Here is a 22,146-nt window from a genome sequence, read left to right as displayed (position 1 = left end):
GAATGTGAAAGAAATACAACTAGAAACAAAATGACAATGTGGTTAAAGGTAATTTAGGAGTTGGCCATTATGGAAATGGAAAAACAAGTGTGGAGAAAAAAAAACACATTAGAAACCAACACAGCAATTTTTTTGTGTTAAAATTAGATGTGGTTGCACAGGAACCGGTTAAAGTTTTTTAATAAATTGGAAAATAATTGAATTTAACGGTTTGTGACGGCTGCTTGCAACATTCCTCATGTTTATAAACATTTCCATCAGTACAAACTTCTACTTAACAACAATGTTGATAACACGCTGTTATTAACATTGTATGTATTAACAAGTATGATAACATTAACTGTTAAAACTGCTTACATTAACATTAAAGCTGCTAAAAACTGTAGGTGTTCAATTGTGGAAATAGAACATTCTAGTTATTTCCGTCAGATTATTCATGAGACTTCTAGAAGATGGCGCGTGTATATAAATAGTAACAGCGAGTTGTGTGGAGTCTGTTTTTAGTTTAAAACAAAAAGTCAGGCCTGTTTTAACTATTTGTCATAATTAGATATATTTAAAAGAACTTTGCATCAATCTTTTTCACAGTTGTCCAAAGTCATTGACACAAAAGATGATTTGCTGAAAATCCAACCAAATTTTCTTGACATAAATTTTATTTTTTGATATATAAACTGTGGGAAAACACTTTTATTAAGCAAAAACTCTATTTATGGATTCATTTTATATTTATTTATATTTAATAGTAGTTTTAGGAAAATATTTAAAACTTCAGATTTTAGTAAAGTTTTGGAAAAAAAATTATTTTTAATTTTTCACAAAATCTTTTATAATTTTTTCAAATATAAATATTTTACAAATGTTGAAACAATTTCCTTTCCATTGGTATAAAATATGTATAACTTTTCTCTTTGTTATAATAAATTAAAGGACGCTAAACTTAAGACTTGTTTTGGAAAAACTCATGTTGAATTTTTCGAGGTTAGGTTAAGTTTGTATAATTTTATAATTTTTTCAAATATAAATATTTTACAAATGTTTTAATAGTTTTGAAAAGTAGAAACGATTTGCTTTCCATTGGTATAAAATATGTATAACTTTTGTCTTTTTAATAATAAATTAAAGGACGCTAAACTTAAGACTTGTTTTGGAAAAACTCATGTTGAATTTTTCGAGGTTAGGTTAAGTTTGTGTCTAAATATTTGACATGTGTTAAGGAAAATGTAGTCATATTTGATATCATTAGAAAGATAATTTAGTTTTATTTTAGAAAATATTTAATTGCAATATATAAATATACATAATTATTAAATAATTATAAAGATTAATGCAAAAAAATAATTAAAAAAATATTTTTTTTTAAACTAAATCTTTTAAAATTTCTTTATATTTACAATTTTTACAATGCTTTAAACATTATTGAAAAGTAGATACAATTTCCTATCTAATGATATAAAATATGTTTAACTTGTCTTTTTCTGTTAACAAATTAATTGACCTAAAACTTAAGATCTGCAAATAAAATGACAATGTCATGTTGACTTGTTTTGGCTTGGAAATGTTTTAAAATTTTATAATTATTTAAACTGTTTTGTAAAATAGACGTAATTTCCTTTCATTTGCTATAAAATATGTTTAAGTTTTCTCTTTTTCATAACAAAATAAAAGCCGCTAAACTTAAGGTCTCCTGGTAAAATTAAAATATTTTGATTTGAGGTTAAGTTAGTGTCTAAATAGGTGACTTGGTTAAAAGCAATTAATTCTATATCATTAGATGGGTAATTAAATTTGCTTTTCCAATTATAATTATAATTTTATTTAAAAGTTATCAATATTTTTGTAAAAAAAGAAAAAAAGTTAATTAAAATGGTCTTCTTTTTTAATCTATTGTCATTCACTTGAAACTGATATGTTGTTTACAAACAAATGTTGCTAAACATGTAGACAGGTTTACAACAAACACACACTACTGAAGTTGTAGTTCTCATGTTTATTCGCTGCTTCTTGCAGCTAATAACATTCACTTGAAACTGATGACATAAAATTAGTTTTTTACACAAACATATTAAAAGAAGTAGTATCGTATTTTTAAGCAGAATATACCTACAAAATTCGCAGATAATTATAATTATAACAAATAACATTGACTAATAGTAAGTATTTCTCATTTATGGCTCATCATTAAATGACTTTAACTGGTCATTAATTAAAGTGTGTAGTGTGAAAATGACCCAAAACATAGTTAAGCCAAAAAGTGTAGAGCAGGCGAAAAACCAAAGAATTAATGATATACGCATTTCCTGTCCAAAACTAATGGCTATAAATAGTGAATCATTTCCGCTCAATTTTTCTTTATATTCAAACTAAATAAAAAAATAACATTATTGGGTAAAACTAAATTTAAATAAAGGACAATACCTCACAAACCAACCAGTTTGAGTATAAATATGTAACCAAAAGATTTACGTAAAACTTTTTTTAACTAAAATTAGGCAGCAGAAAACTTTATGTAAAGTGATTACATTACATTTTAGTTTGCTCAACAAATTTTGTGCGATAAATATAATTAAATACAAAATAGCAACTAAAAAAAAAATAGTAGTTTATGTGCTTTAAGGCAAAGCTAGACAAGGCAAACTGTAAAGATTTGCCTTCAAAATAAAGTCAAAACCAACAAAATAAATGTTTGCAAAAATGGCCAAAAAGATTTATAGTTCTTGCTAAATTTATATGCTTAATTTTTTCTATTCTTTTTTATTTAATTGAAGTGTTTTATTTTCTATTATTCAATTCAATAAAACTAAATGTCAAACTGTTTATAATGAAGGGTTTCAGTTTGTTTTTTTGTTGCTCTTTTATAAAATATGCCTATAGAACGCCTCTTTTCTTTGCTGGAGTATAAAATATTACGCTTTTTTATGGGTTTTTTGTTTGCGAATATTTCCTGGGGTGTTTGCTAAATGATTTTTCAAAATTTTCTTTTTGTTTGCCTTCATCATCATAATGGTACGTTTAATTGTTGGAATAAAGGGTGATTTTTAAGGAGATACTGGGAATTTTTTGTTATAAATTCGTTTAATACCAAACAAGAATGCAATTTTCCATCCCTGAGTGGGATATCATTTTATAATGAATGACAATTTTCATTAAAAAATCTCAACAGCATTTTTCGAGGTTAGGTTAAGTTTGTGTCTAAATATTTGACAAGTGGTAAAGAAAAGCCAAATCTTTTTTATATCATTAGAAAGGTAATTCAGTCTACTTTTATAAAATAAGTAATTACAGTACATTAATGTAAATATAAAATAATTATTTAGACTTTTGTAAAAAGAAATGCAAAAAAATATATTTTTTTTTTCGAAAAAACCTTTATAAATTTTGAATATAGAAAAATTTTAAAATTATTTAATTATTTGCAAAGAGCAGACACAATTTGCTTTATATTGATATGAAATATGTGTAACTTTGCTTTTTTTTTATAAAAAATAAGGGTGTTAAAACTATAGGTCTCCTAAAAAATCTAAATTTCTTGGTAATTTGGTTAGTTAAAGTTTGTGTCAAATGTTTGACATGTGGTCAAGAAAAGCTAGACATATTTTATAGTTTTGGAAAGCTAATTAAATGTGTAATTATAATATATAAATTACTAAGTAGTTTTGAAGACTTTTGTAAAGAAAAATGCCAAAAGTAATTGAAAAAAATATATTTTTTTTATAAAATTGTCTATAATTTTTTAATAAATAAACATTTTACAGATATTTAAACAGTTTTGAAAAGTCGACACAATTCTCTTTCCAGTGATATAAAATATGTGTTACTTCTCTCTTTTGCATAACAAATTAAGGGACCTGAAACTAAAGGTCTTCAGAATTTCTAGATGACTTCGTTGTGTGCAATTTTTCACTTTGAGGTTAAGTTTGTGTCTAAATTTATGACATGAGGTAAATGAAAACTAAACATATTTTGTATCATTAGGAAGGTAATTTAGTCTTCTTTTATAGAAACTATTAATATAACATATAAATATAATTATAAAATAGTTATTAAGACTTTTATAAAAAGAATTGCAAAAATAATTGAAAAAATATATATTTTTTTTTTATAAAATCATTGATAATTTTTTAATTTAATAAATTTTTTTAATTATTTAAACATTTTTTTAAAAGCAGATACAATTTCCTCTCCATTGCTATAAAACATGTTTCACTTTTCGTTTTCTAATCACTAACTAATGGATCCAAAACTAAGCCTCTATTTAAAAATCTCGATTTCTTGTTTTCTAGGTTAGGTTAAGTTTGTGTCTAAATATTTGCCATGGGATAAATGAAATGTATACATATTTTATATCATTAGAAAGGTAATTAAGTCTAGTTTTCAAAACGCTGTATATAATTTTATTTGCATTCAATTATTGAAAAGTTATTAAGGCTTTAGTAAAAACCAATAAGAAAAATATAACAATTTCGCTACCTTGAACATGGACAGGTTAAAGTGAAGGACTTTATTAATCACTAAGTATGATATAGAAACCTAACTCTATCAATTAACAATTTACCGTATAAATTCTTTATTTACTGTTGCCCGTTAAAAAAACTCCTCGTAATCCAACACCCTTTACTTTGTAAACCATAGTTACTAAGTATTTCGTCTATTTTTTATTTAATACTTAAAGACAATATTAGTTTTTAGTTCAACTTCTTTTACTTTTTTATTAAATTTTGTTCTTGGCAAAAGCCAATATTAGAGAACAAGTTGTTCTAACACCAACAACAATTAAAATTGAAAATGAATATGAACTCTCCGAATACACAAGACATTTTGGTAGAATATTTTTTTCTAAGATTTTTTTCTTGTGGGTTCGTTCTTGTTGCAATAAAAGTCTTTGCCAAAATTTCACATTCATTATCTGGTCTTCAACACAATGTAGCTACATGTTTTAGTTTCAATTTTTATGAAGTATAAAGACAAGTTTACATGGACGTGGGTGTTGAGATTGGAATAGAAGAAAAGAAATAAGGACAATTAAGAGATTTTTTAAAGTAATATTTAAAAAATATAGGAGAAATGTTATCATAATCAATGTTTTATAATCCAACTTTTAAGCTAACAGTTTCGGGTGAATGACAGTTTATGGAAAAAGAAGCAAAAGACAACTACTAACTGGCTAAATAAATACAACTCGGTAGTTAATTTAACAATATTTACTTTGTTTTTAATATTAAATATTCTATTTGTATAAAACAAATATCCTTGTGTTAAAATTTTGTTTAACATGTTGCTGGGCTTCTTTTTCTTTCAAATGTTATTCATCGGAAACTGTTAGCTTAAAAGTGGTACACTGTTTTGTTGCCGGTACCATAAGTTTGTGTCCATTTACTTGACATCTGAAGAACAAAAGTTGGACATATTTTATATCATTTGAAAGGAAATTATGTCAAGCTTGTTTAAATGTAAAAATAATATTAAGTTTAAAATATAAGAGGCTTATAAATTAACAATATGATACAAATTTGAAAAAAATATTTTTTTGGTTACAAAATTTTTTATAATTCTTAAATATATTTAAAGGATTATATACATCGTTGAAAAGCTGACACAATTTCCTTTAAAATGATATATAATATGTCTCTTATTACTTTTTTATTTGTCAAATAAGTGGAATCAAACTTATGGTCACTTTGTGAAAAGTTTACTTTCTTGTTATTTTCTGCCAGTACATTAAGTTTGTGTCCTATTAACTTGACAAGTAGAACAGAAAATTTACACATATTTTATATCATTTGAAAGGAAATTGTAACTACTTTTCAAAAATATACAAATAATTTTAATATTTTAATATATTACAGAATTATAGAAAGCTTTAAGTAACAACATAATACAAAATGGCTAAAGTATGATTTTTTACAAAATTATTATAATTCTTAAATATATTGAAATGTCTATATATATAGTTGGAAAGCTGACGGAATTTCCTTTATAATGATATACAATATGTCTATTATTACTTTTTTATATGACAAATAAATGAAGTCAAACTTATGGTCACTCTATGAAATTTTATTTCCCTGCTGTTTTCACACGTTTTCTGTCAGGACATTGAATTATGTCCTAAATTAAAAATTTTATATATGTTTGGAAAGCAGACACAATTTCCTTTCTATTGATATACAACATGTCTATTATTATTTTTCTATATGACAAATAAATGTGGGCAAACTTATGGTCATAATGTGAAATTTTCTTGCTATTTTCTCATGTTTTTTGCCAGGACATTAAGTTTGTTTCCTATTAACTTGATATTTAGAAAAGAAAAGGTATCATTAGAAAGGTAATCGTAACTACTTTTCATAAATGTACAAATAATTTTAATATTTTATTATATTAAAGAATTATAGAAAGCTTTAAGTAACAATCTAATACAAACTGGCTAAAGTATGTTTTTTTTACAAAATTCTTTTATAATTTTTATATATATTAAAATTTGTATATATGTTTGTAAAGCAGGCACAATTTCCTTTCTAATGATATACAATATGTCTATTATTACATTTTTATATGTCAAAAAAAATGGAGTCAAACTTATTGTCACTCTCAGAAATTTTACTCTCTGGCTGTTTTCTCACGTTTTCTGCCAGGGACATTAAGTTTGTGTGCTATTAACTTGACTTGTAGACAAGAAAAGATAGACATATTTTATATCATTAGAAAGGAAATTGTAACTACTTTTCATTAATGTACAAATAATTTTAATATTTTAATATATTAAAGAACTATAGAAAGTTTTAAGTAACAAAATAAAACAAATTTTGAAAAGTAAGTTTTTTACAAAATTCCTTTATAACTTTCTAATATATTAAAATTTGTATATATCTTTGGAAACCAGACACAATTTCCTTTATAATGATATAAAATATGTCTATCGCTTATTTCCAACATATCAAATAAATGGAGGCAGACATAGCACCTCTATGTGAAATTTTACTTTCATATTGGATTCTCTTGTTTCTGTCCATTTACTTGACATGTAATAAACAAAAGTTACATATATTTAGTATCATTAGAAAGGAAATTGTGTCTAGTTTACCAGAATGTACAAAAATTCTGTATATATTCAAACTTTATAAAAATTTTTTGAAAAAATAAAAAAAAAAATAAAAGTTTCCATATTTATTATCAAAAATCATTAGAATAATATAAAATATAAAAATGTTTATACATTTTTGAAAACTAGATATAATTTCCTTGCCAATGATATAAAATATGTCTATTATTTCTCTTTCTTATGTGGAATAAATGGTGGCTAACTTAACGTTTGTAAGTTAAATAAGTACGTTTTCTGGCGGCACGTTGAATTTGTAGCCATTTATTTGATATACAATTTTTCTATTGGGGGCTATCTAGCATTTAACCATAATTTTTAGTTCGCAAATGTATAATCAAATTAAATTCCCCCCTCCTACTACGCCTCTGCCCTTAAAATCTATTAAAATTCTCAAGTACATATTTACACACACCAAAAAAAAGTCCATAATTCTTATGAATTTTTGGCATAAACTCCATTACTGTATTGTAAAAATGTGTTAAGTCTATAAAAAGAAAAATGTTTATAATTGGCGTTGATTTATGGCTGTCGTCTACATCAGGCCTTCATCTTCATCTTAACAAACATACGTTCATATTTAGAAGCCCATTGTTGTGGTGTGGCTGCCACTTTATTCTCAAATAAACTGATGGCATCACTATCCATAATGCTTGCCAAAAATGTTCTCTATAAAAATTTGGAAAAAATAGGAAAAAAATGATTTCAATCCCAAAAATTTAAAAGGATGTTGTATGTAGTAAGAGTAGTTGGTTTTAGGGAATTTCAATTTTTCATTTATTGTTCATGGTTAAACGAGTGGTTTATATGAACACTGTAAGAGAGTGCCAAATGTAACACCAAAACCACAAAATCTATAAATCCACCTCAGACCAACAATCACACTAAAAAATCTAGTAGCAAATAACCAAAAAAAAAACAAGTAAAAATTGTGGTAAAACCAAACCAAACCCTAGTAAATAAACGAATAAATGAATGAATGACCGAGGTAGTGAATGAATAAAATGGGCCATCAGTCTGTCTAATCTATTCTTCGGAGAAGCCAATGTAGTCATGTATTAGAGTGTGAGAAACTACATTTTAAATGGAGAATAATTTACGACTGTTAACATCTTTACACCATTTCCCCAAATAAACAAATCACAAACCAAAATAAACAGCAACTTTTTTTTTATATATTTTTGAAAAGTAGACACAATTTCCTGTCTAATGATATAAAATATGTCTAACAATTCTTTTCCACTTGACAAATTAAGACTATATTAACGCCCAGGCAAGAAACATGAGAAAACAAAAATTTAATATGTCACGCAAAGACGTTTAATTTAACTCGATTTATTTGACCAGGGCTAAAGTAATAATAGACATATTATATATCATTAGAAAGGTAATTGTGTCTAGTTTTATTTTCCATTTGACAAATAGACACTAACTTAACGTCTAGGCAAGAAATATGAGAAAAGGAAAATATAAAATGTCACGCAATGATGTTAAATTTAACTCCATTTATTTGACCTAAGTGAAAGTAATAATAGACATATAATATATTGTTAGAAAGGTAATTCTGTCTACTTTTCAAAAATGTATAAAATATTTAATATATTAAAAAAAGATAAAAGACTTTTTCAAAAAACGTAATATTTTTCCAATTTTTTTTTATTTTCTTACAAAAGTCATTTATAATTCTTTAATATATTGAAATATTAAAATTATTTATACATTTATGAAAAGTATATCAAATTTCCTTTCCAATGATATATAATATGTCTAATATTTATTTTCCACTTGACAAATAAATTGACTTAAACATAATGTCCTGGCAAAAAACAAGAGAATCCAATATGAAAGTAAAATTTGACTTTAAATTTAACTCCATTTATCTGACCTGGGCTAAAGTAATAATATACATATTATATATCATTATAAAGGTAACTGTGTCTAGATTTCTTTTCCACTTAAAAAGTAGCCACTAACTTAACTTTCAGGCAAGAAACAAGAGAAATAAAAAATGTAAGATTTCACGCAATGACGTTAAATTTAACTCCATTTATTTGACCTGGGCTAAAGTAATAATAGACATATTATATATTGTTAGAAAGGTAATTGTGTCTAGAATTCAGAAATGTATAAAATATTTAATATGTTAAAAAAGTATAAACGAATTTTGCAAAAAACCTAATATTTTTCGAAATTTTTTTATAATTTCCTTACCAAATCTTTTATAATTATTTAATATATTGAAATATTAAAATTATTTACACATTTAAGAATAGTAAATAAAGTTTCCTTTCCAATGATATATAATATGTCTAGTATTTCTTTTCCACTTGACAAATATATGGAAAGAAACATAACGTTCTGGCAAGAAACAAAATAATTCAATATGAAAGTAAAATTTGACTTTAAATTTAACTCCATTTATTTGACATTTGCTAAAGTAATAATATACATATTATATATCATTAGGAAGGTAATTGTGTCTAGTTTTATTTTCCACTTGACAAAAAGACACTAACTTAACGTCCAGGCAAGAAACAAGAGAAATCAAAAGTGTAAGATTTCACGCAATGACGTTAAATTTAACTCCATTTATTTGACCTGTGCTAAATTAATAATAGACATATTATATATTGTTAGAAAGGTAATTGTGTCTAGTATTCAGAAATGTATAAAATATTTAATATATTAAAAAATTATAAAATACTTTTGCAAAAAAACGTAATATTTTTCCAAAATTTTTATAATTTACTTATAAAAGTTTTTTTTATAATTCTTTAATATATTGAAATATTAAAATTAGTTATACATTTCTGAAAAGTAAATAAAGTTTCCTTTCCAATGATATATAATATGTCTAATATTTCTTTTCCACTTGACAAATATACGGTAAGAAACATAACGTTCTGGCAATAAACAAGAGAATCCAATATGAAAGTAAAATTTGACTTTAAATTTAACTCAATTTATTTGACATTTGCTAAAGTAATAATAAACATATTTTATATCATTAGAGAGGTAATTGTGTCTAGTTTTCAGAAATGTATAAAATATTTAATATATTAAAAAATTATAAAATACTTTTGCAAAAAAACGTAATATTTTTCCAAAATTTTTATAATTTCCTTACAAAAGTCTTTTATAATTCTTTAATATATTAAAATATTAAAATTAGTTATACATTTCTGATGAGTATAAGCTGTTTCCTTTCCAATGATGTATAATATGTCTAATATTCTTTTTCCGCTTGCAAATAAATTGTCTTCGCAAAAAACAAGAGTATAAAATTTCACTGAATGCTCATTCAGTAAATTTCGTGCTTGTGTTCGCTTCCATTCTTACGTTTCTGAGCAGACATTATGTCTTCATAGTTATTCCAGCAGATCATTGGTACGCATTCCAGAACTTCCTCCCTTCATGGCCAAAATCAACTCTGTAGCTTTATCTTCATTGTTCCATACTAGGAGCCTTTATTCGACTAGATGCTTCACATAATTCGCATAGTTCCATTATTCAGCTTTATTTCTAGATCATGCATTCTCTAAATCTTACATCTTCTTGTTAATAACCTCAGATATTTCCAGAATTTTCTCGTCTGTGTCTCTAGAAGATTTTTAAAAGAAGTTCAGCTTGAACTTCTGCTAACAATTTCTGGTTTTACTCTAGAAGTTTCTTGAAATTTTTTTTCCATTATTTTATTTTCTTCTTTAACTTCAGCAAGAAGTTTCTCGTCGATGACTCTAGAAGTTTCTTGAACTTCAGGAAATTTTCTCGTTTGTTTCTTTGAATTTTTTCATCGTAGCTGTAAACATTTTGATTAAATCCAAGCTGCTTCCATTTTTTATTTATACTCAAATTTGTAAGTTCCCATGTCAATATCACTCCGTCGGAATTCATCTATGAGCCTCTTCTGAATGTTCAATTTCCAGTGGCTTTTTTTTAAAGCTGTTATTTTAATTTAATTTTATTAATTCTATTTAACAAAATTAAATTATGGCATTTTTCTCAATTTCATTTAAAATGTTAATGAATTTTATCTTTCTTCTAAATAGTTATTCCCACCTAGAAAATATCCTTTGGTCTGTGGTGTAATAATGTACACACTGACTAGTAGTAAATAAATTGTATGTAAAAATACCAGAACTACATAAATAGCAGTTTAAATAAAACACTCCCATTTTGTTTTGTTGTTCATTCTACATTCTTCATTGTTTTTGATAAGTTTTGGGTAGTGAAAACAGTAAATTTTTACTCTCCTTCCCTTTGCTCTACTCTATTGTAGGACATAAACAAAACATTTCTATAAACATACAAACAAACAAACAAACATGCGAGTAGAAAAGTACTTATGTCTGTATGTAGCAGAGTAATGTTTTATATTAAAACTCTTCTTCTTATTCTTATTACATTTTAAGGTTTTGCCTTAACATTTTGCTGTTGTTTTTCTGTTTTAGTTGTTTGTTATTGTTATGGTTTTGGTTTTGTTTTTGTTAGAGGTTTTATCACATGCGAAATATTTATTATTACATGCAAGCAACTATTGTCCTTCATTTTTGTTGTTTTTTTTTTTTTGTTACTACACTTACTAAAAGTTACACTCATCTAAACAAACATTCAAGCAATCTCTCAATCTCTTACAATTCCATATAAATAAATTCATACATACATACATATTAATGTGTGAATGGTTGTGCATGTAACTGAGACCACATTGCGAGAGAGGGACAAATAAACATACGAACACTTACATTCATTGGGGGCCATTTTTTTGTTGTTGTTGTATTCATGTACTCATACCCACATGTACGTAAAGTTTAAGTAACTGTGTTGCGTTTAAACCACAGTTAATGTTATTTTTGTATAAATTTTTATGGGAATTTTGTTGTTTTGTTTTTTTTTTATTATTTTATTTTAAATTTCTTGTTATTGTTTGTTTAGTTAAGGATTTTGCAGTGGGTATATTTAAATTATTACAAAGTTTGGCAAATAATTAAAGTATAAGTTTTAAACAATGGTATATTATTCAAATTTTGAGAGCTATAGGTTAATAAAAATTACTTTGAAAGTTATTTAAGGGATTTCTAAATATGTTTTATGGAGAAATGTGAAATTTTTGAAGGTTATTTTGATGATTTTGAGAGGTTGTTTGTTTTTAAAATATTCAAAAATTTTACTTTCATTAAGAAATTCTTTTGATGGCCAAATGTGTTCATGCAATATTAACTTAAATACAAACTGAAGACCATTCATGACACAATATCGACCTTTTTGCATGCAGTTTTATTCCCTCTAGAGCGTGTAATTAATATTTCTAAATAATTAAATAATATTAATCATACTGCCATTAAGAAATTATTTATTGGTTTTTTATATTCAGTCATAAATGTTGTCTTTTCTGTTTGGTGTTGCCAGAACTGTTCAGGAATATCATGTTTTTTTTATATAGAAATTCTAAGAAAAAAAAAATCAGATTCAGACACTTGATTTGACCCTATAGGAATACCAAATCAGCTACATTAAGGGTTTCATTTTATAAAACGAAACGACAAACGCTAAAATAAAATTCTATGGAAAATATTCAAGTTTTAAACCCTTTTCCCAGTATTCTTCATACAAATTGCTTACGTTTCTGAAAGCTTCGTTTTATAAAATTATGGCTTAAGTCAAACTTGAAATGCGAAAATGTTCCAAACTTATTTGATTTTTTTTTTAAGTTAATAATATGATAAATAAATATTGATTTACAATACCCAATTAACTCTAACTGATGAAAATAATTTAACAATTTTAAGCAAGTTTAAAATATTTTTACCAGTATTCTTCATACAAATTGATTACGTTTCTGTAAATTTTTTGTAAATAACTTTTTTTAGTAACATGAATTTTAATTTTTTTATTAAACAAATCAAGTATGAGAGCTATATTCGGCTGTGCCGAATCTTATATACCCTTCACCAAGTTATACTTCAAAATAAAAAAAATTTTTACATTTTTTGTATTTTTTTTTAAATTTTTTTTTGGAAATTTTAATTTTTTTTTTTGAATTTAAAATTTTTTTTTTAAATTTTAAATTTTTTTTATTTTTAATATTTAATATTCGAGTTAAAAATTTTTTTTTCTGATTATGACCCATTGTCGTTGCATAGGTCTTTGAAATATCTATAATTAGATAGACTATATTAATGAATTAGTAATCCAGATATAGGTAAAAAATCGAGGTTGTCCTGGTTTTTTCCTTATATCTCTGCCATTTGTGCACCGATTTTTTCGATTTTAAATAGCAACCGAGCCGGAAGAATTCCGGAGATATTGAATCGTGTATGTAAGTTATTTGGGGATTTCGGAAAGTTGATTTCAACCGACAGACAGGCGGACATGGCTTAATCGGCTCCGCCATCTATAAGGATCCAGAATATATATATACTTTATAGGGTCAGAAAATTATATTGTGGAAATTACAAACGGAATGACAAACTTATATAATCCCTTCTCACGAAGGTGAATTATATAAGAAACGGTTTTTCAAAATAGTAGTCTGTCAGAGTAGTAACTTTTTGAAAATACTAAAATAAAATGAGTACCTTTTTGGAAACACTACTTTTTTTTAATAATATTTTTAATAAAATACTACTTTTGCAAACACACTAATTTTCCAAAAAATCTTTTATTTCCAAAAGATTATTAATTAAAAAAAAGTATTATTTTTAATACTTTTTTTAACAAAACTACTACATTCTGAAAAATATTACTTTTTCCAAAATACTACTATGTATTTTTAAAAATATACTCTATTCAAAATTATTTATTTCATGAATTACAATTATTTTCAAAATATTACTATTTTCCAAAATATGTACTACAATTTTAAAAAATATACTATTTTTTAAAATTTACTCTATTAAAAATGATTTCTTTCATGAACTACAATTATTTTCAAAACTACTACTTTTTGAAAAATACTACTCGTTGAAAGGTTATTCGGTAATACAACATTAATATTTTAGTAAAATTGTTTTATTCTAAATTCCCAATTTTATTGATGAATTCACTGAAATTTATTGTTGGGGAATAAGGTAGTTCCTATGCGCATTTCACTGGTTGCTTAGGCCAGATAATCAGGAAACCTTTTCCCAAAAGCTTTAGAAAAACTAACTACTATTTTAAAAAATACTACTATTTTATAAAAAATACTATTATTTAAAAAAAAATACTACTACTGAAAAAAATACTACTATTTTAAAAAATACTACTATTTTAAAAAATACTACTATTTTAAAAAATACTACAATTTTAAAAAATACTACTATTTTAAAAAATACAACTATGTATTTTAAAAAATACTACTATTTTAAAAAATACTACTATTTAAAAAAAATACAACTATGTATTTTAAAAAATACTACTATTTTAAAAAATACTACTATTTTAAAAAAATACTACTATTTTAAAAAATACTACTATTTAAAAAAAATACTACTATTTTAAAAAATACTACTATTTTAAAAAATACTACTATTTAAAAAAAATACAACTATGTATTTTAAAAAATACTACTATTTTAAAAAATACTACTATTTTAGAAAATACTACTATTTTCAAAAATATTAATATTTAATACTTTTTTTAACAATACTACATTCTGAAAAATATTTCTTTTTCATAATAGTGCTACTATTTTCAAAGATCCACTCTATTAAAAATTGTTTCTGAAAAATACTATTTTTTTCAACAATACTACTATTTTCAAAAATACTACTATTTTCAAAAATACTATTATATATTTTCAAAAATACTAAAATTTTCAATTATACTACTACAATTTTAAAAAATATACTATTTTAAAAACTCTAGTCTATTAAAAATTATTTCTTTTATGAACTTCAATTATTTTCAAAACTACTACTTTTTGAAAAATACTACTATTTTCATATTTTCCAAAAATATACAATTTTAAAAAAATAATACAATTTTCAAAAATCTAGTCTATTAAAAATTATTTTTTTTATGAACTTCAATTATTTTCAAAATTAATACTTTTTGAAAAATACTACTATTTTAAAAAATACTACTATTTTCACAAAAGCTGCTATTTACAAAAATACTACTTGTATCAAAATACTACTATTTCCAAAAAAACTGCTATTATAAAAATACTACGTTTTCAAAAATACAACTTTTTAAAATGCTACGTTTCTCAAAAATTCTACTTTTATAAAAAAATTTTATATTTTCAAAACTACTACCTTAAAAATATTACCATTTTCAATAAAAATAAAAAAAAATTTTATTATGAAAAAACGACTTTTACAAAATACTACTTTTCCATAAAAAACTACGTTTTCAAAAATATAATTTTTTTTCAAAATTAATACTTTACATACATATTTTAAAAATATACTATTTTAAAAAAATAATACTACATTTTCAAAAATACAACTTTTTAAAATGCTACGTTTCTCAAAAATACTACTTTTATAAAAAAATTTTATATTTTCAAAAATTAAATTTTTTATAAAAAAATGTTATATTTTCAAAAATAAAAATTTTTATTATGAAAAAACGACTTTTTCAAAATACTACTTTTCCATAAAAAATTACTTTTTCAAAAATATAATTTTTTTTTCAAAATTAATACTCTACATATTTTGATAAATAATGCATTTTCAAAAATACTACATTTTCAAAACTAATACTTTTTCAAAAATACTACTCATTTCATGTTATATACTACTTTTTCCAAAAAAAATATATTTTCCAATTACTACTTTTTTCATTATTACAAATATTTTAATATACTACATATTTCAAAAATACTACTTTTTCTTTAATACTTTTATTTGAAAAATTCTATTTTTTTTTTTAAAATACTTGATTCAAATATACTGCATTTCAAAAATAATACTTTTTTCAAAAGTACTACTTTTTCAAAAATACTACTATTTTCAGAAAATATATTTTCCAGTTACTACTTTTTTCAAAAATACAAAATTTTTAAAATACTACCATTATTTTAAAAATTACTACTATTCTTTAATACGTTTATTTTCAAAAATACTAGTTTTTTAAAAAAATACTTTTTTCAAATATACTGCATTTCCATGAAATTATTTTTTCAAAAATACTACTTTTTTAAATTATTACTATTTAAAAAAAATATAAATATTACTATTTATTGCTACTTTTTCAATATATGTAAAAAATACAACTATTTCCAAACAATTTATTATTTTAAAAAATATGTTCTACTTTTGAAATACATACTACCCTTTTTAAAATATTATTTTTTAAAAAATGTCTACGTTAAAAGTTAAACTGTTTGAAATATAATAATTCGTTTACCCTCCATTTTTTCTCGGTATAAAACCACATGTCATACAATTTAGGCAGAAAGAACTGATTTATCATGTAGCGCTATCGAGGATCAGTAGCAGTCACTGCTTGACTAGACTCATTTTCGAAAAAGTAAGAAGTTATGTTATCATTGAAAAATGACAACATAACTTAAAAAACATAATCCAAAATAAATACTATCATTCATATTATAAAAGCCAATGACTTGAACTATCAGCATAAATACATTTAAAATCTCTAAAATTTTAAAAATGTTGCTTAAATGAATTGATTGTTAAAACTGGTATTAATAACTGGAGGGCTTGGCTTTCATATGACATTCGAATTTTAAAAATCCGTACATAATTGCCCAAGTTATGGGAAATTTTCCTAAATTTGTGAAATTAATATTAATCATACGTCTAGTAGGTTAAAAATTTTTCTTTTATCAATAATTATGGCAAATATGCAGCGATTTTTAAAATTTTAATGGAATATTAAAGCAAAGATATTGAGCATTTAAACTATTTTTGTTTTGTAGAGTGTTGCTCGAGTCTTTTTTGAACAATCCCCTTTAATTTGTTTAGTTTTTTGTGTGAGCTGTTTTTCGTTTTAATTTTTTTTAATTGAAGACATAAAAAACATACAAAATATATATATTTTTTATCTAAAACCAAGTTTGTTTGTGTGGTATATGTTTTTCTGGTTTAATTTTTTTTATTTAAGGACGAATTGTAGTGTTTTTTTTGTGTATTTTTTCTTGTTTCAGTTTTATTATGGTTGTTATTTAAAATAAATGTTGTTATTTAGTAAAAAAAAACATTCCAACCACCAAGTCTCTGTTCATTTGTATATATATTTGGCGCTTTTTTCTAGTTTGCTGTTGGTTGTTTGGCTTATTTGGTGTTTGTGTCATAAATGAATCATCACAATCATTTATTTAGTTTAGTTTTTATTTTTTTTTAGGAGATTTTGTTTTTTATGAGATGTCCTTCCTTTATTTCTTTTTTGGTTTTTAGTTTTGAATACAAAGTTTATTCTGCTGGTGGGGTTTTTTCCATACAGTCATAAAAATTGTTAACTTTTTTTTGCTAGTAATACAATAAAAAGAGTGTCATACATCTTTTTACCACAGTAGAGATAGATGTATGAGCAACATTGTTTGTTTGTTTGTGTTGGTTACAGTTTCCTTTTCCTTTAAGCTTATCTGTGTTTCTCTCTCTAGAATGTGTGTGTGTCGTACATAGTTGTAAATCAGTTTTAACAACATTGTTCTTCTTGATTTTCTTGTTTCAACATTTCAGCAACATTTTATGTTTTTTTATGTCTTTTTTTTGATTCTTTCTATTCGTTGGTTGTTGTTGAGATTTTTCTCATTTAAAAAGACACAAAGACTGAGTGACGGACGAACTGTTTGACAAACATAATAAAAATCCTTTAACTTAAGTTTATTTTCTTTTATGGTTTTTGCTTTTGTTTTTTTTTTTTTGAGCAGCTAAGTTTGGCCCTGATAGCAAAAATATGTACATTGTTTCTTACCCTGACAACAGCTTTACATTGTAAAAGCTACTAGGGCTGGTTAGTTTGTTAATAAATCTCATAATTTGCCTTAAAATATGTAAAAAAAAGTACTAAATAAAATTCCAACTAATTAACTAAAGCATGTGTTTTGAATTGTAAGCAGTTGAATGGTTTCAGCAGTTTTACATGATTTGCTGGAAATCACTAAAAAATTTAGTGAAATAAAACAAAATATTGGGTAAAGCTAACAGGAACTTTATAATATTAAACAACATAAGAACAGAAATATGTTTTATCTACCAAAATCTCCAAACTTCACAGAACTCAGATCAAAGGAAGACATTAGACTATTGTTGTCGCAAGAAACGTGTATTTTTCAAAAAGTAGTATATTTAAATTAGTAGTATTTTGGTTAAATAAGTACTCAGATCAAAGGAGAATAAAAATGAAATTTTTGATAAGAATTTATTTTTGAAAATAGAGGATTTTTGGAAAATTTTGTTATTTGTGAAAAAGTAGTATTTTGGAAAATGGTAGAAATTTTTAAAATATTAATATTTTTGAAAATTTTTAAAATTTTTAGTATATTCGAAAATAGTAGCATTTTTTAAATAGTTGTATTTTTAGAAAAGTAGTATATTTGAAAATAATAGTATTTCTTAAAATGAATTATGAAATAGTAGTATTTTGGAAAATTGTAGAATTTGTGAAAAAAGTAGTATTTTGAAAATTGCTGTAATAATAATTATTTATAAAGTAATATATGTATAAAAATAGTAAATTTGAAAAAGTTAGTATTTTTATAAAAGTAGTATTTTTGAAACTGGTAGAAATTTTAAAAATACTAATATTTTTTAAAACTTTTAAAATTTTTAGTATTCGAAATATTCAAAAATATTAGCATTTCTAAAAATAGTATTATTGAATTTTTAGAAAAGTAGTATTTTTTAAATTAGTATATTTGAAAATAATAATTTTAGAATTTTTGAAAAAAGTAGTATTTTTGAAAATTGAAGTAATAATAATTATTTATATTTGGTAGACATTTTGAAAATATTAATATTTTTGAAAATTTTTAATATATTCAAAAATAGTATAATTTTTAAAAATAGTAGTATTTTTGAAGAAGTATTTTTAGAAAAGTTGTATTTTTGAAAAAAGTAGTATATTTGAAAATAATAGTATTTTCGAAAATGTAATTATGAATTAGTAGTATTTTAGAAAACTATAGAATTTATGATAAAAGTAGTATTTTGTAAATTGCAGTAATAATAATTATTTATAAAGTAGTACATAGGCGTATTTTTATACCCTACACCACCATAGTGGGGAGGGTATAATGCGTTTGTGCAGATGTTTGTAACGCCCAAAAATATTAGTCTAACACCCACCTTAAAGTATACCGATCGACTTAGAATCTTTCTGAGTCGATTAAACGATGTCCGTCCGTCTGGTCGGCTGGCTGGCTGTCCATGTAAACCTTGTGCGCAGAGTACAGGTCGCAATTTTGAAGATATTTCGATGAAATTTGGTACATATTACTTTTTCGGCCCAAGGACCAAGCCTATTGAAACTGGCTGAAATCGGTCCACTATTTCACCTAGCCCCCATACAAATGTCCTCCCGAAATTGGACTTTATCGGTCATAAATGTTTAATTTATATATGTATCTACTAATTTCGGTCCATAATTAGTCATAGCTCCCATATAGACCCGCTTCCGAGAATCACTTTAACGTGCTTAAATCACTTAAAAATGTTGGTATATACACAAAATTCAACATAAATAACTTTCATAAGTAGTAATTTTGAAATTGGTAGAAATTTAGAAAATATTAATATTTTTGCAAAAAAGCTATACGTATTTCAAAAAAAAAACAGTAGGAATATTGGAAAACAGATGTATTTTGGAAAAATTTAGTATTTTTGAAAATTGTAGTATTAATAATACTATGCTACACCAAAAAATCGATTAGAAAATGGTTGTGTTAGAGTTTAAAAAACGCAATTTGTTCTAAAAACCTTTTTTTTCAATAACAAAGCTGACAGTATTTTGCTTTAGTTGGGAAGCATCCTGACTTTAAACTACCTTAACTCAGCCATTTTCCCACATATTTTTACAAATATTTTTCTGTATAAAAGGTAAAACTAATAATATCTGCCATACAAATGAAACAATTTTAAAATAAGTTTCAAAATAACATATTTAAAGTTGTAACTTTAAGATTAGCGATTTTTCACTAAAACGAAGTGATCGAGAAAAATATTTCCGTACTCTATGAACTCCAACAAAAGAGAATTGCTACATAACAATGCCTGCATATTTTTTTCTTTAAAATAGTAGTAGTAAATATTTTAAAAAATAGTGGCATTTTTAAAATTTGTAATATTTTTGAAAAGGTAGTTTTTATAAAAGTAGTATAATTGAAAATAGTACTATTTTGGACAATTTTAGTATTTTTGAAAATAGTAGTAATTATTTTGAAAATGGTAGTATTTTGGTAAAATTTTAAATTTTTGAAATCAGTAAAAATTTTAAAAAATTTTAGTAATTTTAGGGCTTTTTCAAATTGGTAGGATTTTTGAAAAATTATTTTTTTTTAATTTGGATTTTTAAAAATACTACGTTTTTTATTTTTTTAAATTATACTACATATTTTCAAAAATTGCTAATGTCTTAAAAAATACAACTTTTTTCAAAAATCTAAAATTTTTCAATATACTACTATTTTCAATAATATTATATATAATTTTTGAATATTATATACATTATTGAAAATAGTAGTATATTCAAAAATTTTAGATTTTTGAAAAAGTAGTAGTTAAAAAATGCAGTATTTTTAAACAGTTAAAATGAGAAAATCCAATTTAAAAAATTATCTACCTTAAAAAGTATTCTTGAAAAAAAGATATTTTGAAAATAGTAGTATTTTTTTAAAAGAGTAGTCGTTTTGAAAATAGTAGTCGTTTTGAAAATAGTAGTATTTTAGAAAACAGCAGTATTTTTGAAAATAGTAGTTTTGAAAATAGTAGTATTTTTGAAAGTAGTAGTATTTTTGAAAATAGCTGTATTTTTGAAAAAGGTAGTAAATATTTTAGAAAATAGTAGTAGTTTTGAAAATAGTAGTCGTTTTGAAAAAAGCATTATTTTTGAAAAAGGTATTATTTTTGAAAATAAAGTAAAAAGTATTTTTGAAAACACTAAATAATAAATGTCCTTTTCCTAACACCCATTCTTCCCTAGATTGTTAACTACATTTAGCTTCAAATTTAATACATTTTCCATTCCCCCACCCACTTTAAAACTACATATATTTCAACTATGTATTTAATTAATTGGGGAAAAAAGTTTTGTAAAACAATAGCAATAAAAAACCCACCATTTCAGTCACTCATTTATAACAAGTTGAAAACAAATTATGATTGATTGTCTACAATTTTTAACTGTGATTTAAATGTAATTTGAAATTTTGAAAAAAGTTTTTAAAGTGTTTTTCCTTTTCATTCCTTTTCTCTCGTTGCAGTCAAATGTCGTCGTTTCATTTTTATTATTTTTGAGTTCGTCATCGAAAAAGAAAAAACAAAAACAAAATACCATCAACTGCAATCAAGAAGAAACAACTACAAAAAACAAACTGAAACTGAAACTAATATTAAACCAAAGTACACCGAGGTAACAACAAAAGTTAACACATGTTGGTAAAAAACCCCCAAAAATTTAAAACAAAATAATAAAAAAAAAACAAATTTAACATTAAGAACTAAAGAACTAAACTAAACTTACACTTCAAACTGGATAAAGGAAAACATCACAATAATTATTTTAACAAAAATGCAATAGTTTAACAATTTACAAAAGAAAAACAAAAAAACAGCAACCACCAATGGCTACCACATGAAACACCCAACAGATACATTTGCAACGATACAACAAAGATTTGAAAACCCAAAATTGTTAAAATACTTAATTAAGAAAGAGTTTAAAAAGCGAATTTAGAAGATTACTTTTAACGGCCAAAAAAAAACCAACAAAAACCAATTTGAAATCCACTTGTAAACCTCAACCAAAGTAAAAAAACCAGCAGCCAAAAACGAGATTAATGTTTCCATACTAAACTAAAACATCATCATCCATCATATACAACAGACACCCTCCCCCCCTTCACAATTTCCCTGGTAAAACAAAAAATTCAAACAGAT

General features: G+C 24.0%; 1 protein-coding gene across 2 annotated transcripts in view; it reads right to left on the bottom strand.

Moving 5' to 3' along the window:
* RhoGAP93B (MyTH4 and RhoGAP_KIAA1688 domain-containing protein RhoGAP93B) overlaps positions 1–17,314 on the bottom strand; it is a 272,594-nt gene extending 255,280 nt beyond the window's left edge. For both annotated transcript variants that reach the window (XM_065499059.1, XM_065499060.1), the window contains exon 1: positions 17,309–17,314. The gene's annotated coding sequence lies outside the window, so the exon portion shown is untranslated. The remainder of the gene's footprint in view (positions 1–17,308) is intronic.
* Positions 17,315–22,146: the final 4,832 nt, after the last annotated feature.

This window comes from Calliphora vicina, chromosome 1 (assembly GCF_958450345.1).
Source record: "Calliphora vicina chromosome 1, idCalVici1.1, whole genome shotgun sequence".
In the NCBI taxonomy this organism is placed as follows: domain Eukaryota; kingdom Metazoa; phylum Arthropoda; class Insecta; order Diptera; family Calliphoridae; genus Calliphora; species Calliphora vicina.
This window is presented reverse-complemented; position numbering and strand designations above follow the sequence as displayed.